The 13,038-nt window shown below is 41.8% G+C and overlaps 1 pseudogene; it reads right to left on the bottom strand.

Annotated features, from left to right (window-relative positions):
- Positions 1 to 3,330: 3,330 nt before the first annotated feature.
- Positions 3,331 to 4,398, bottom strand: LOC119273457 (annotated as a pseudogene).
- Positions 4,399 to 13,038: the final 8,640 nt, after the last annotated feature.

The following is a 13,038-nucleotide window of genomic DNA, read 5'->3' on the forward strand; positions in this document are numbered from 1 at the left end:
TGAAGTCACATGTTTCACTGTTTGAGTTTGAAACTATTATTCTAAAAAACAATAATTATTTAGTAACACTAATATTTCTTAAATAAGTAATTTGACCATAGTTTGACCAGAATGACCAAAATTCAAAAAATTGAAATAATTATTTAGTAACACTAATATTCTTGAATAATTATGTAGTAACACTAATATTTCTTGAATAAGTAGTTTGACCATAGTTTGACCAGATTTGACCAAAATTCAAAAAAATTGTAATAATTATTTAGTAACACTGATATTCTTGAATAATTATTTAGTAACACTAATACTTCTTGAATAAGTAGTTTGACCAAAGTTTGACCTGATTTAACCAAAATTCAAAAAAACTGAAATTTGAGCATAACTTTTTTTCCTTTTAGAATTTGAGGATTCTAAAAATTTGCAAACAGGCCGTAGGTGGCCAAAATCGGGTCCGGATTTTCGTGCTGAACATTTTGATATATTATACATTTTTTCGACATCGTAAGCAAAAGTTATAGCCGTTTTACTTTTTCATGACACTTTTTTGCAAAACATGTCCAAATTTAAGTTTTTAAATTTTCCTAACTAGTAGATGTAGTAATATAACTACACCTCGAGGAATTTAATCTTTTGAAGTTTTTATCATTTCCTTTTGCTTTTTACAAAACTGAAAAGGCGATCCACCGGGGGGGGGGGGTAGAGTTTGAAAATGAGACCTAGTCCTGGTTCGTGTCTCAAACCAGGACTAAAGGTCTAATCTTTAGTCCCGGTTTGAGATACGAACCGGGACTAAAGGGCATCGCACCGGGACCAATGCTCACACTAGTCCCGGTTCGTGACTGAACCGGGACTAATGGGCTTATCTGGCCCGAACGAAAGCCCTGTTTTTTACTAGTGAAAGCAAATGTGTAGAATATTATTAGCAACCTAAAACTAGATCTTTAATTAGTTGATTAGTTCTATTGAAATCATATTAAATAGTTATAATACACTAACCTCTCTAAATTTCCCTTGTATTTCGAAGATGCCTATGTTCATCATAACAGTATGGACGGAAGAGAAAGGAATAGTTTCACTCCTGATACCTCCTAATCTTGATATGCAACGGCCATGTGCATGCATCCTCACACAGACTATGATTATCACCCAACAATCACACTAAAATAAGATGAGTTGTGCAAGCCATGTGGAAGTGTGTGTGTGTGTGTGTGTGTTACTTGTGAGTACATGAATGAGTTGTCTGATATATACTCGGAGTTTTGTCCTAGCTAGCTGATAAATTCTGGTAGGTAGTCTTGAATGATTTTTTTCAATTTTTTTCACTGTTGTCTCAAGAATCCACAAAGGGCATGGAAGATCAGGTTCACTTTTTTTATCATGTGTTTTTTTAATGTGAACTGTTTTGGTTGGACAGAATCCAAATCTCTAAAGCTTCATTTGAATGGAGAAGCACTACGATGGCAAAGTGTAAAACTGGGTGGCCCATCTAGTTATCTGTCTGTTAGATTACATGTCAAATGCAAATTAATTTCAAATTATAACCACAATTTGTTTTATTGAAGAATTTGTTTGATTATGTTGGCAGTTCAGACTGAACATCAGTCTTTCTACAATCAAAATTTAAAAATCTGCTCCTGACCATGTACTACTCGAAATATCTTATGCCACCAACTGCCCGGTTATCTTATTTTTTCATGCATACATCCGTAAGTAACTTAGTGCAACATGGCAAATTTCATTGAGAACTCAGCAAAGAAAAGAAATCTTCTCCGGGTGATCAAGTTCCTTTTTCGGTCTGGGCCACGTCTTTGCTTTCTTCAGAGGCCCATTTTCCTGGGCATCAGTGAGTGGAATACTTAACAGTGACTACATTCTTATGTAGATTCCATTGCTCGAATGGGACTTGTTTGTTGGCACCGACCTCGATAAGAAGCAAGGGAGTGGTGCCGAAGCGAACGGAGCTGCAGAGCGTTGATTCAAGCCACAAGCATCACACAAATCACTAGCTTAGATTATTTGTTGCCTAGATAACTCAGAAGCATTGTCTTTGCCGAGGAGAGGCACTTTCCCCTAATCGTGGTGAAGTAGGAGATGACTTCTGTTCGGCGGGCACTCCTTGATAGCTTCATCGATATTGTAGTCCTCATTCCACCTATGAACTCTTTGTGTCACCCTTGTCCAATGAGATAGTAGGCTAGCAGTGGCAATGTCGACGAGTCCAAAATTGTGGCGCCCTAGAAGAATTGCTTCTCTGTACGAAAATGTCTATAAGAGCATAAATCAGTGTGTGCTTATTATGCTTGCAACTATTTCTTTTGGAAACATGTATATACATATTAAAATGTGCTTATACATAGTTTAAAATGTGATGGTGTATAGTAATTACATTGCTTGTGCTATTTGTTTTATTTTTGCTTTGCAGGCTTTCCAAAGCTTGCCAATGAAACTGTTCAAAGAACTTGGAAGCTTCAGTAGAGTGACTATTCCAGCAGTAATGTAATTTGGCATGGCTCAGTCACCCACTATATCAAGAGCTCAGGAAAATGTTGTTGCAAAGGCTATTGCTTGCTACACATTCATTTTTTTTTACTTTTTTATTTCGCTAAACTCAACCAAGCCAAGAAGCAGTGCTACAGAGCCGACTTCTGTCTGATAGTCAGCCTACGAGGCAGCAAGCAGCTAAAAAACACAACCGTCTCAGGCTTACAATAGGCACCGAATCTTTCAATACACAGAGGTGTGCACGTGAACCAAGCTAGATGCAGATCCGCTCCCAGGTGCATGTGTGGAGGTGACATGCCACACATGTTATCATGGCCGGAGATGACAGAGCCGGAGAATAAATGTTCGGTGAGCCAAGAGAAAAGCCCATTGGCCACACCATAACAGCCTCTAAGAAACTCACTGTGTGTTCGTGGAATGTCCTATTTGATGCTTAAGGAGCTTAAAAAAAATTGATGCTTAAGGCACCAAATAATTTCTTATTTACCCAATGCATAGCCCCGGAACAGTAGGGAAGCCTTCAAAATGTCGGCAAGCATCGAAACAAGTGTTATTTATGACCAAAAGAACTCATGGATGTTTCAATTATCAACCAAACATGTACTTCCCAAGAGCATATGTATCTCATTCCTGCATAGGCAGACTATAAGCAAACCGAGCACAGTGGCATCAAACAATAACATTCCACCAACTGCCCTATGTCTTATTTTACGACGGATATTCATGTAGTTTAGGGCTTATTTGGTTCCAAATAAGTCACCAACTTATAAGTTAAAAAGTGAAAAAAGTGACTTATTTTACCAAACAGACTCAACTTATAAGTCACCCCAACTTATAAGTCATAAGTTGCTTCATCCCAACTTAAAACTTATAAGTCATCCCTTTTGCATGAGTCCCACCACCTTTATATAAAAAAACAAGATGAGAAGATGTGGTTAGGTGACTTATAAGTCAGGTGACAACCAAACAGTCGTGACTTATAAGTTATTAATTTTAAAGTCACTTGACTTATAAGTCAGGTGACTTATTTGGAACCAAATAGGGCGTCAAGCCGGAGGCATCACACGGACCTCTAGCTTAGGTCTATTTGCTGGCTAGATAATTGGGTAGCATGGACTTCCCCACGGCGATGCACTTTCCTCTGATAGCAGTGAAGTGGGACACAAGCTGCTCCCGATCTGGCAGGCACTCCATGACAACTTCGTCGGCGTTGTAGTCCTCCATCCACCGGTGGATAGCAGGATACTCGTCATCACTCATGACGGTTATCCCAGCAACCTCTTGCAGCACGCCCGCCCAGTGGGACAGAACATTGGCGCCGGCGATGTCGGCGAGGCCGATAGCAGCGCCACGAAGAATCTCTTCTCCTTGAGCTGCGTCTCCACTATCACCAAGTGTTCCTTAGCATCCTCCTTGAGAAGCTTCTGTGTCTCGCCCTCCGTCCACAGCGCCAGCCACACCGACATCAGGCACTGATCAAACAAGTCACGCACACAACATAATGAGAATATATTTCACTATGTAACCTTTTTGGAACAGCGAATTTGAGTTGTAAAAAATAGTTTCCAGGCATGCATGATAACCTACCTTTTCCGCAAAGAACTTGGCCCAGAAGCGGGCCTCGGCCCTCTCGCCGGGGTCTGCTGGCAGGAGCGGCGGGCCATCAAAGGCCTCGTCGATGTACTCAAGGATGACCAGCGACTCGCAGATGGGCTTGTCGCCGTGGAGGAGCACGGGCACCCTGTAGTGGACGGGGTTGTGTCGGAGCAGCAGCTCGCTCTTGTTGGAGAGGTCTTCCGTGTTGAGCTCGTAGGCGACTCCCTCGAGGCGCAGGGCCACCTCGGCACGGTGGACGAACGGACTGCCAAAGGCGCCGATGAGCTTCACCGGTTCCGTCATTTTGCTTCCTTGTTCGTGATCTGGAAGATGGGTATGGTTGGTACGTGTATATATAGTGCTAGGAATTCCTCTCAGCTCGTCAAAGTGGAAGTCATTTTGCCTTTGTCTTTTGGGATAGAAGAAGACTGCTGGTTGTTTCGTTTCTAGTACACGTTGCCGCGGTGGCACGAGACTCGATCTCTCTCACCGTGTAAAAGCATTTTGGTCAAGAGCATCTCGGAATATGAGACAATGGTGATGATGACCAGCAACGGCAGAACGGGACGCCCAAATTTCAAATTTGACCCGTCTCCCTACGCACCTGGCAGCGGGGGCTTTCTCGGCCGCACACGACGAGGCCTCGGCCCGTCAAAACGCTAGTGCGCTGATCATCCTTAGGCTGGTCATAGTGAAGAGTAACTTAGGCGGCACGCCGCGCTTCACTGATTCACTTAGAATTTTTTTTTCTTGATACACTAAAAAAATTGTTGTATGTCTTATGTGGGTATGTCTTTGTCTTTCTAACAATGTACGTGTACGGTTAATTATTCATAAAGTTCATACAAAATTCAAGCAGGGATAAAGAGACACATCTACCTGGTATCAACAAAGTGATACCAGAATACTGCGGTGAAGCCTATTTACAAAACAAAAATTAAGACGAATCCAGCAGTGTGAAGAGAATATGAATAAGCCGACTTTGTTAGTAGATGTAACTGTACTCCCAGTTATTGGTACATGCATCATCTTGTTACCCAGACGTTGCACTATTTTGAGAATAGGTAATGTAAATAGAAATAAGAATGTATAAGAGAAGAGGTACAGTGTCATTGCTTTGCTGGGCTGAAACCTGAAAGTAGTATATTTAGTGGCCCTCTAAACAAGTGCTAGTTGCTCCAGGGAGCTCCATTGGTATATCTACAACTTTTTATGTTCGGCACCAATCAACATACTCATTTACTTTTGCCTTGTCAGATTCTTTTGGGGTTTATACATTTGACTGTGTTTCATATATTGTTTTGCCATCTAGAAAACGAAGGCATCATTCATCACTCCATTGTCGTGTGTGCTCCTCTAGACCCCGTGTTCATGCTGCTCATTCACAATATTCAGACAAGAAAAGAAGATAGTAAAACAATATACATCAAAAGATATTTTCCAAGACAGATTAGATGTCAACAAAAAACAAAAAGGAAATAAAGTATCACCCTTCCTATATTGGGCAGCCATAACCATAGCACATTCAAAAAGTATTATTTTTATTATTATTTTCTTCAGCTAGCATATCTAAGTGAATAAAAGAGTTTCCTTAGAAGTTATATATTCAGTACCAAAACCAATGCCAAACTACATATTCCTGGCACATAGAGTTAACTACAACCTCTGAAGTCAAATCCAGGATAAAGCTCAGTTAGTCATTAATCCATCCCTGGTAGGCTAGGATATGTGCGGATTGTCTGTGTCTCCTTTCAACCTTGTTAAAACAAATAAACTCTTAAGAGTAGGAAGCCAAGATCAACTGTGTCATTACAACTAAACTGTTGAAGCTTGGGACCTGAATACTAATATTAACATAGAGTTAACCCTGACTTCTTCCATCAGTTATGGACTTGAATGGGAATATTAATATAAAGTGAATGTTCACCTCTTCCATCTAATTCCAGAAAAGTGACATCAGCTACTGTATTACCGAAAAAGGGTTTCCCCCGCTTTGTAACATCAACTGTAAGAATCAGCTGTATTAAAAAATGAAAACCACGATCGCGTATCTGAGTTGTATATATAAATGATAATATCAAAATAAATACTTGGGCGAGTACTCCAACCTTTATCCATCTTATTCAACAAGGTAACACCAACTAAAACCCAGCAAATTCTTACAGTTGCCTGACTCTGAGTGCAAACACTAATATACTTTAAGTGCTTCGTTCTTCCATAAGATACCATCTTATGCAATCAGCTGCACTTAATAATTTTAAATCAAAGTAACATCAAAATTTATTACGGCTTGGTGCACTTTTACATGCTTCCCTCAAAACTAAATGTGAAAGCTCACTGGGATCTGAATATTTTGGCTCACACATTGTCTACCAAAACTGACGGTAGAATGACATGGAAGCATAAGAAGCAGCCCTTCTCTTTTTTGCTGAAAAACTCCCTCTAAGAAGTTGACTCTCTGAAAAATGTTCATGCTGCTCTTCTATACAATTTTAGAAAGAAAACCGTTCTTGAATCAGAAAATCGTTTATCAATTATAAAGTAGACCAAGGCAGCAATTATATTAAGCTGGCAAATAAAGGACAACAACTACACTATCAAAAAGATCTATAAACTCTGTACGTGTGTGTGTGTGCGCTAAAGAAATTTAAAACTGCACACTGAACCTGCTATATGATCCATCAACACCGTAATTATCTTGTGCAAGACACACACTACCTACCCGAACAGAACAAAACAAAATAAGGCAAGTCCTTTAGAGTACATCAATATTACCAACTGAATGACATGCACTACTACTTCCATGTACCATCTGTCATTCTGACAATAGAACAAACAAATGAGATTGGTACTTTTGCCTATACAAATTATGAGCAGCAAGGGATTAAACGTTTTTGTAAAACCTGTACAGACTTGACAATTAGCAAATACACTGACAATATATATAGACAACAACTATGAAATCATTAAACATCTAAAGCATCAGAGTGGAAATAGAAAAGAGTAATTAGTACGAAGCTTTCTTTTTGGTGAAATAAAATCTCAGTTCTCAATCTTTGACCCCAAACTGCTCAGCACTTGACCATGTTCACCTCAATTACCAAGACTTTAAATTGTAATTTTAAAGATTACATTTACATAGATCATATAAAACAATGAAAGCCCACTTTGTGACAATCTAGAACAATGAGATATCCGTTTTTTATGGATTAGAAGGCAAATCAAAACAAATACTCATTCCATTATAATGATGGGATATTTACCATATAGCACAGGCTTACCCAAATTCAGATCGAGGATGTGATATGCAAGTACCTAAAAAACCGGCGCAGCATTTGGGTAACAGCCTCATGAAAGACAAAATTCCAATCCTTGCCATAATTCAAATTGTTTCCTGTAACAATAAGGGACTAAAATTGAGAAGAACTAAGCTTGCTTGTCCGAGAGTTGACAAACTACAGTTGCAACTCATGTTGTGGTAAAACAAAGTGAATCCACAGAACCACCTTAAACTTCTTCTAGACAATTTTACTTTAGAGACTCAAATAAAGACTCTTTCCTCGTTTAGACACCCATGCTTGTACAAAATAGGTAAGCCATCACAAAAATTCATGGTTCAGTCAAAAAACTGTACAATTTATCTAATTTACATGATATTTTGCTTGGATTCAAGTGAAAACAAGTATGTAGGTCTATCTGATGAATATCCATCTGTTAATGGTAATGGATACTACAACTTTCTAGGCCAAACAAGATTCTGTGAGTACTTATTAAGTGAATTATATAAGTAAAATTGGATTTTCCAAAAACAATCCAATAAAAATAACGTTCTTTGAAAAACTGGCACTAATTTTATTTATCCAAAAAACCACTTTTTTGAGTATATAGCCATTGAATGGAGGGTGACCAAATAAGAATTTTTTTTCTAGTACTGGTATGCAGCTAGTGTCGGTACCAAGCTTCAATTATGAGAAGTAGCAAGAAAATTACAGTCGGACCAATTCTGGTTTTGAAAAAAAAATACTACACATATTTAGTGGCCATTCTATAGTAAACCATGATATTAAGATGTGTCAAACGCCACCATACACTGCCTACAAATACAGTCTAGTGACTAATTTTTAGGGAGAAGACCATAGTCCAGTGGCAAGTCATAAGAACAAAGCCTGAATCTCCTACCCTTACTTGGAAGCTTGGGGATGCCGAGCTTATGGCAGAGCACGTAGTAGAAGTGGTTACAGTGCCTGCAGAGGAAGTCGTATGACTCGCCGCTGAGCTTGTGGAGAATCTGGCATGCCCTCGTAGTAGATGTACATGGTGCTCTTGCTCGTAGGGTGGCTGAACTTAACTTGAATTCTTGGACATATCGTTCTCGCAGAACCAAAAAGACCACTCCTGGCAATAACACTGCACATAACACATCAAACAAAAAGAATTAGGAATCTGTAGGAAGAGATCTAAGCAAGAAGGCAGGCAGCCAATGGAAGGACAGGGTCCCGGCGACCCTATGGGAGATGGTAAATGCAAACCTAGAGCAGTTGAGTAATAGAAGGAAGTACAGAATTTCAACAAAAAGTGAGCAGTTCGTCGTCGTGTCTTCGTGGAGAAGAACCAGAACGTTTATAGGTGGGAAGACCGGACTCTCCCGTCGGTGCAGGGGTCACAGAACCGAACGACGAACAACGACATGCGGAGAGTAGTGGAGTGCATAAAGGAAGCCAAATCTGGGAGGATTCCGTACCGCCAGGCCAGATCACGCAGAAGAGCAGGAAGGAAATAGGGCCTCACCCACGAAATCCACCTCGCCTGGGTCTGGCCGCTAGTCGGAGGGCTTTGCCGGTGAGCAGCCTGAAACCTCCCTGATGCATCTCCCTCCTTGCGCGGATCTCACTGGTCGTGGCGTGGCCGTTGTGCGTCGGGGGCGGCGATGGAGCAAGACGATGCCAGTACGCCCATTACGCCCCATCATCTAGGACGTTATTGGCGGACATGGGGAGGATGTGGGCAGGGGGAGACCGGGATCGATGGATATGGGTCGACAATAGCTTTATATACGGATGTAGGGCGGTTTGTTGGTGTGCTTGTTTTGCCTCTCGATACTTCTCCAGAATTCTACAGTGATGACTAACCAAAGCGAACGTCGGAACACTTACACGTGTTCGCACGTGTCACCAAAACCAGATCGCTTGCTGGTTCTACGGCCTTCCAAAACGCATGCAAATATGTAGGCAGTTCCATAGGACACGTGATTAAACTGTTAGCTAAAAAAATCCGAACGGCCATCCTGCATCGCTGGGACTCTTCTTTCGACAGTTACACGCGTCGTTTTACCAAGAGGCTGTAAAAAAATTCCAAAAAAACCAAAAAATCAAACCTTTACAGGCCTAGTCTTCTTATTATTACTACTTTTATAGTGGGTGGTGTCATATATGTGGTAACATAGTTGGGTTCATTTATTACTTTGTAGACTCATTTTGCATTGGAAAACGCTATGTGATGGTAACATATTATGTTACTTGATCGGAAACACTAACACCCACGCGTGTGGAACGTCTCCAACTCGCCCACACGCCTGGATCGTCGTTGGTTGTTTTTTGCACGAATCCTGACATCAAAAGATGGATTTGGTGTGCCACGTAGGACAAGCCCGGTGTGTGGTGTGTAGGTAGTTCGCCCGCACGCTGTTTCTCCCTCGAACAAGACCGGTTGCGAGTCGGGGCGTGCGGTGGAACTGCTGTCCCGCCCGCACGCCGCGCACGACTTCTGTTCCCCATCTCCCATGACTATCCTTTTTCCCACTCTCCCACATCAAGTTGTCATTTGCCATGTTTTCTGCATGGTACATGGCAACCACGCTATTTGTGATTGTAAGCAGATGGCAACTCTCTTTACCCCAAACATGTTATTGTTGTCACGTCTGTTTTTATAGGAGAGAAGTGCATATTTCAACCCTGAACTTTTGCCCTAGTTTAATTTACAATCCCGAACTTTAATACCGTCTAAATTACAACCCCCAAGTCTCAAAACCGGGCAGGATTCAACCCTCCCCTCTCTGTTGACCGGTTTTGACCTGGGGTGACTAGTTTTGACTAGTCAACGGGTCCAATCAGCATGCCACGTGAGATTTTTTTTTCAAAATTTCAAGAAAAAGAAAATAAAAATCTGTAAGATCAGGAAAAAAATATAAAAAAGCAAAATTCCAAAAAAATTGTTCGCGAAAAAAGCTAGGGAAAATAAAAAATGTTTTTTTTCTGGAAATATTTTTTTTCTGGAATTTGAGTTTTTGGGTTTTTTCTGGATTTTTTTGGAAATTCGATTTTTTATTTTCCGTGTTTTTCGGAAATTGAATTTCTTATTTCTTTTCCTGTATTTTCTTCGATTTTACAGGTTGTTTCCTTGGAAATTTTGCATTTTTTGCTGATGTGGCATGCTGACTGGACCTGTTGACTGGTCAAAACCGGTCAACCAGGTCAAAACCGGTCAACAAAGAGGGGAGGGTTGAATACTGACCGGTTTTAAGAGTTGGGGGTTGTAGTTTAGACGGTATTGGAGTTCGGGGTTGTAAATTAGACTAGTCCAAAAGTTCAGGGTTGAAATATGCACTTCTCTTTTTTTATAGCGCTAAATGGCAACTGTCCAGTGTTAGTAGGTGGCAACTCCTAAAGATACCACCGTCGCCCACATGCCCGTCTCCTCTCCCACACACCAAAAGCTATCAGTTGCCATGTGTTTTTGCAGGGTACATGGCAACCGCCCTAGTGTGCTTGTAAGCAGATGGCAACTCTCTCTTTTACCTGAACATGTTTTTTGCCATGTTTTTATAGTGCTACATGGCAACTATCTAGTGTTAGTAGGTGACAAATCCTAAAGTTTTCAAATCATGACAACTGTAGTAGACCAGACCATACATGGCAACAACTACAGTTGCCCAAAAATGGCATCCGACACTTGACCTGAGATGGCAACTGCAGTTGAGCAACCATGGCAACTGCAGTTCAGCAACATGGCAACTACAGTTAAACGAACATGGAAGAGGGTTCGGACCATGGCAATCGCGGCGGGACGCGTGGTTACTGCCACGCGGGGCGTGTGGCTCGCAGGCGGGGAGGGGCGAGGGCCGAGACGGGTCGTGTGTGCCGTGAGGTCGCTCGCCCGGACGTGCTAGTGCGGGCGATTGCGCCGCACACCGAACGTGCGGGCTGTGGTGGGGTGCGCGCGGACGTGCTTGTGCGGGCGGGCCTGTGTCGATGCCACACGGGGCGTGCTGCACATACCCCCTAGATGCCACACGTGTGGCAGTTATCGTCGTCCTACTTGATTTGCCTCTTTCCTCATTAACTACTTGCCACCTCATCATTCTTGCTTATGTGGCAGCTATATTACTACTTATGTTACTCCCACTATAACCAGCTTTAGAGCATCTTCGGGCTCCTAAAAAATGCTCACTGCATGTGACAATCACAAAATCATGCTCCCCCTCTTCACGCAAAATTGTCTTGGTTTTCAGTCGATGTCTTTTTTGTATGTGCTCAATGTGCGCCGAAATATTTTCAACAACTTCGGGCTCCTTGTTTGCTTCTTCTTTCTTGTTCATCTTCTGCATTATTACTTTTCTCCCAGTTTTGAACATCTTTTTCTCCATGGCGATGGGATTATATTTCGTACCACATTCGACAGTCCATATGTTGGTGAGATAGTCGTGTGTAGCATTATTTTCTTGTAGCATGGCTCTCCCAGCAGCATATGACACGAAATCATCGATACCGAAATTGCATCACGCAAAACCTCACAAGAAAATTTGCCAACAGAAAACACTACCATAGTTTGGTGCGTGATGTCGAGCTTGTCGTATCACCTCTTCATTGAGTAAGGTTGCTGATTTGGTGTCATCGATAGCTCTAGCTTCTCCACCATGTCGATGCCGACCGCATTGATAGAACAGTCATGGTCTCATGGTCGATCATTGTGGCGCAAACTTTCTCTCCTACTTTACAGTACGTGTGAACTTTTTTTAGCGCCATAGCCTTCCTCCCGCAGCAAAAATTACTTGCATATCCTCCGATAGCTCCTCCTTGATGACGCCGCCCGACTGTCTCCTCCAAAGTGTCGTGAGCAATGCCGGTCTCTGATACCACTTGTAGACTAACAGTGTGTTGTCGATTGTTGGCAGTCAAAGACTAACCTTTGTCCGAACTTCTTGTTAGCTCCCTTGATCGACATCAAATGGATATACAAATCATCACTTATCTCTAGATCCATTATAAGTTCGTCCTTCTCCTCCTCCTCCGCATGATCAGATTTCTCATGTTGCGAGTTCATCATCTTTCAAACAACTGGATCAAATAGCAGAAAAAAGTACAATGATGAACCTTGCTCCAAATACCACTTGATGTAGAGAGAACCTCGAGACGAGGGTAGATTCATTGTTGACCCGATCTTTCACGGCACAAACCTTGACTGCAGCAACTAATCGTAGCAAGTTTATGAAGATGTTCGCAAATCCCATTGAAACAATGCACCAACCCCTCGATCTGAAGGAATAACGTGGACGAACCGTATAGGCTCAGCTTGTGATCTTCTATGCGTCATGTCGCAAGAACTCACACACCAGTAGAGATTTTTGATAAGATTTCTCTAAACTCGATAATGGCCAATGGCGGAAATACACATCTATCTATCTATCTATCTATCTATACTAATTTCGCACTTCCTAGAAATTCCCACGTTAATTAGTAATTACCGGCCATCCATCTGATGAGACCGAGTTATAACGGTGCATATTTACCAATATAATCCTTGTAATCTAACTAAGAAACCAACGCGGCCGGTCGAGGCACCATGCCACCGCGTCCACGTGCGGGCGGCCTTGTGGGCGGTCTCGAACGTCCCGAGACTGAGACGTGTATTAGCGGAGCGGATCTCCTCATAATACACGCCGGAGGG

The sequence above is a fragment of the Triticum dicoccoides genome, chromosome 3A (genome assembly GCF_002162155.2).
Source record: "Triticum dicoccoides isolate Atlit2015 ecotype Zavitan chromosome 3A, WEW_v2.0, whole genome shotgun sequence".
Lineage (NCBI taxonomy): Eukaryota > Viridiplantae > Streptophyta > Magnoliopsida > Poales > Poaceae > Triticum > Triticum dicoccoides.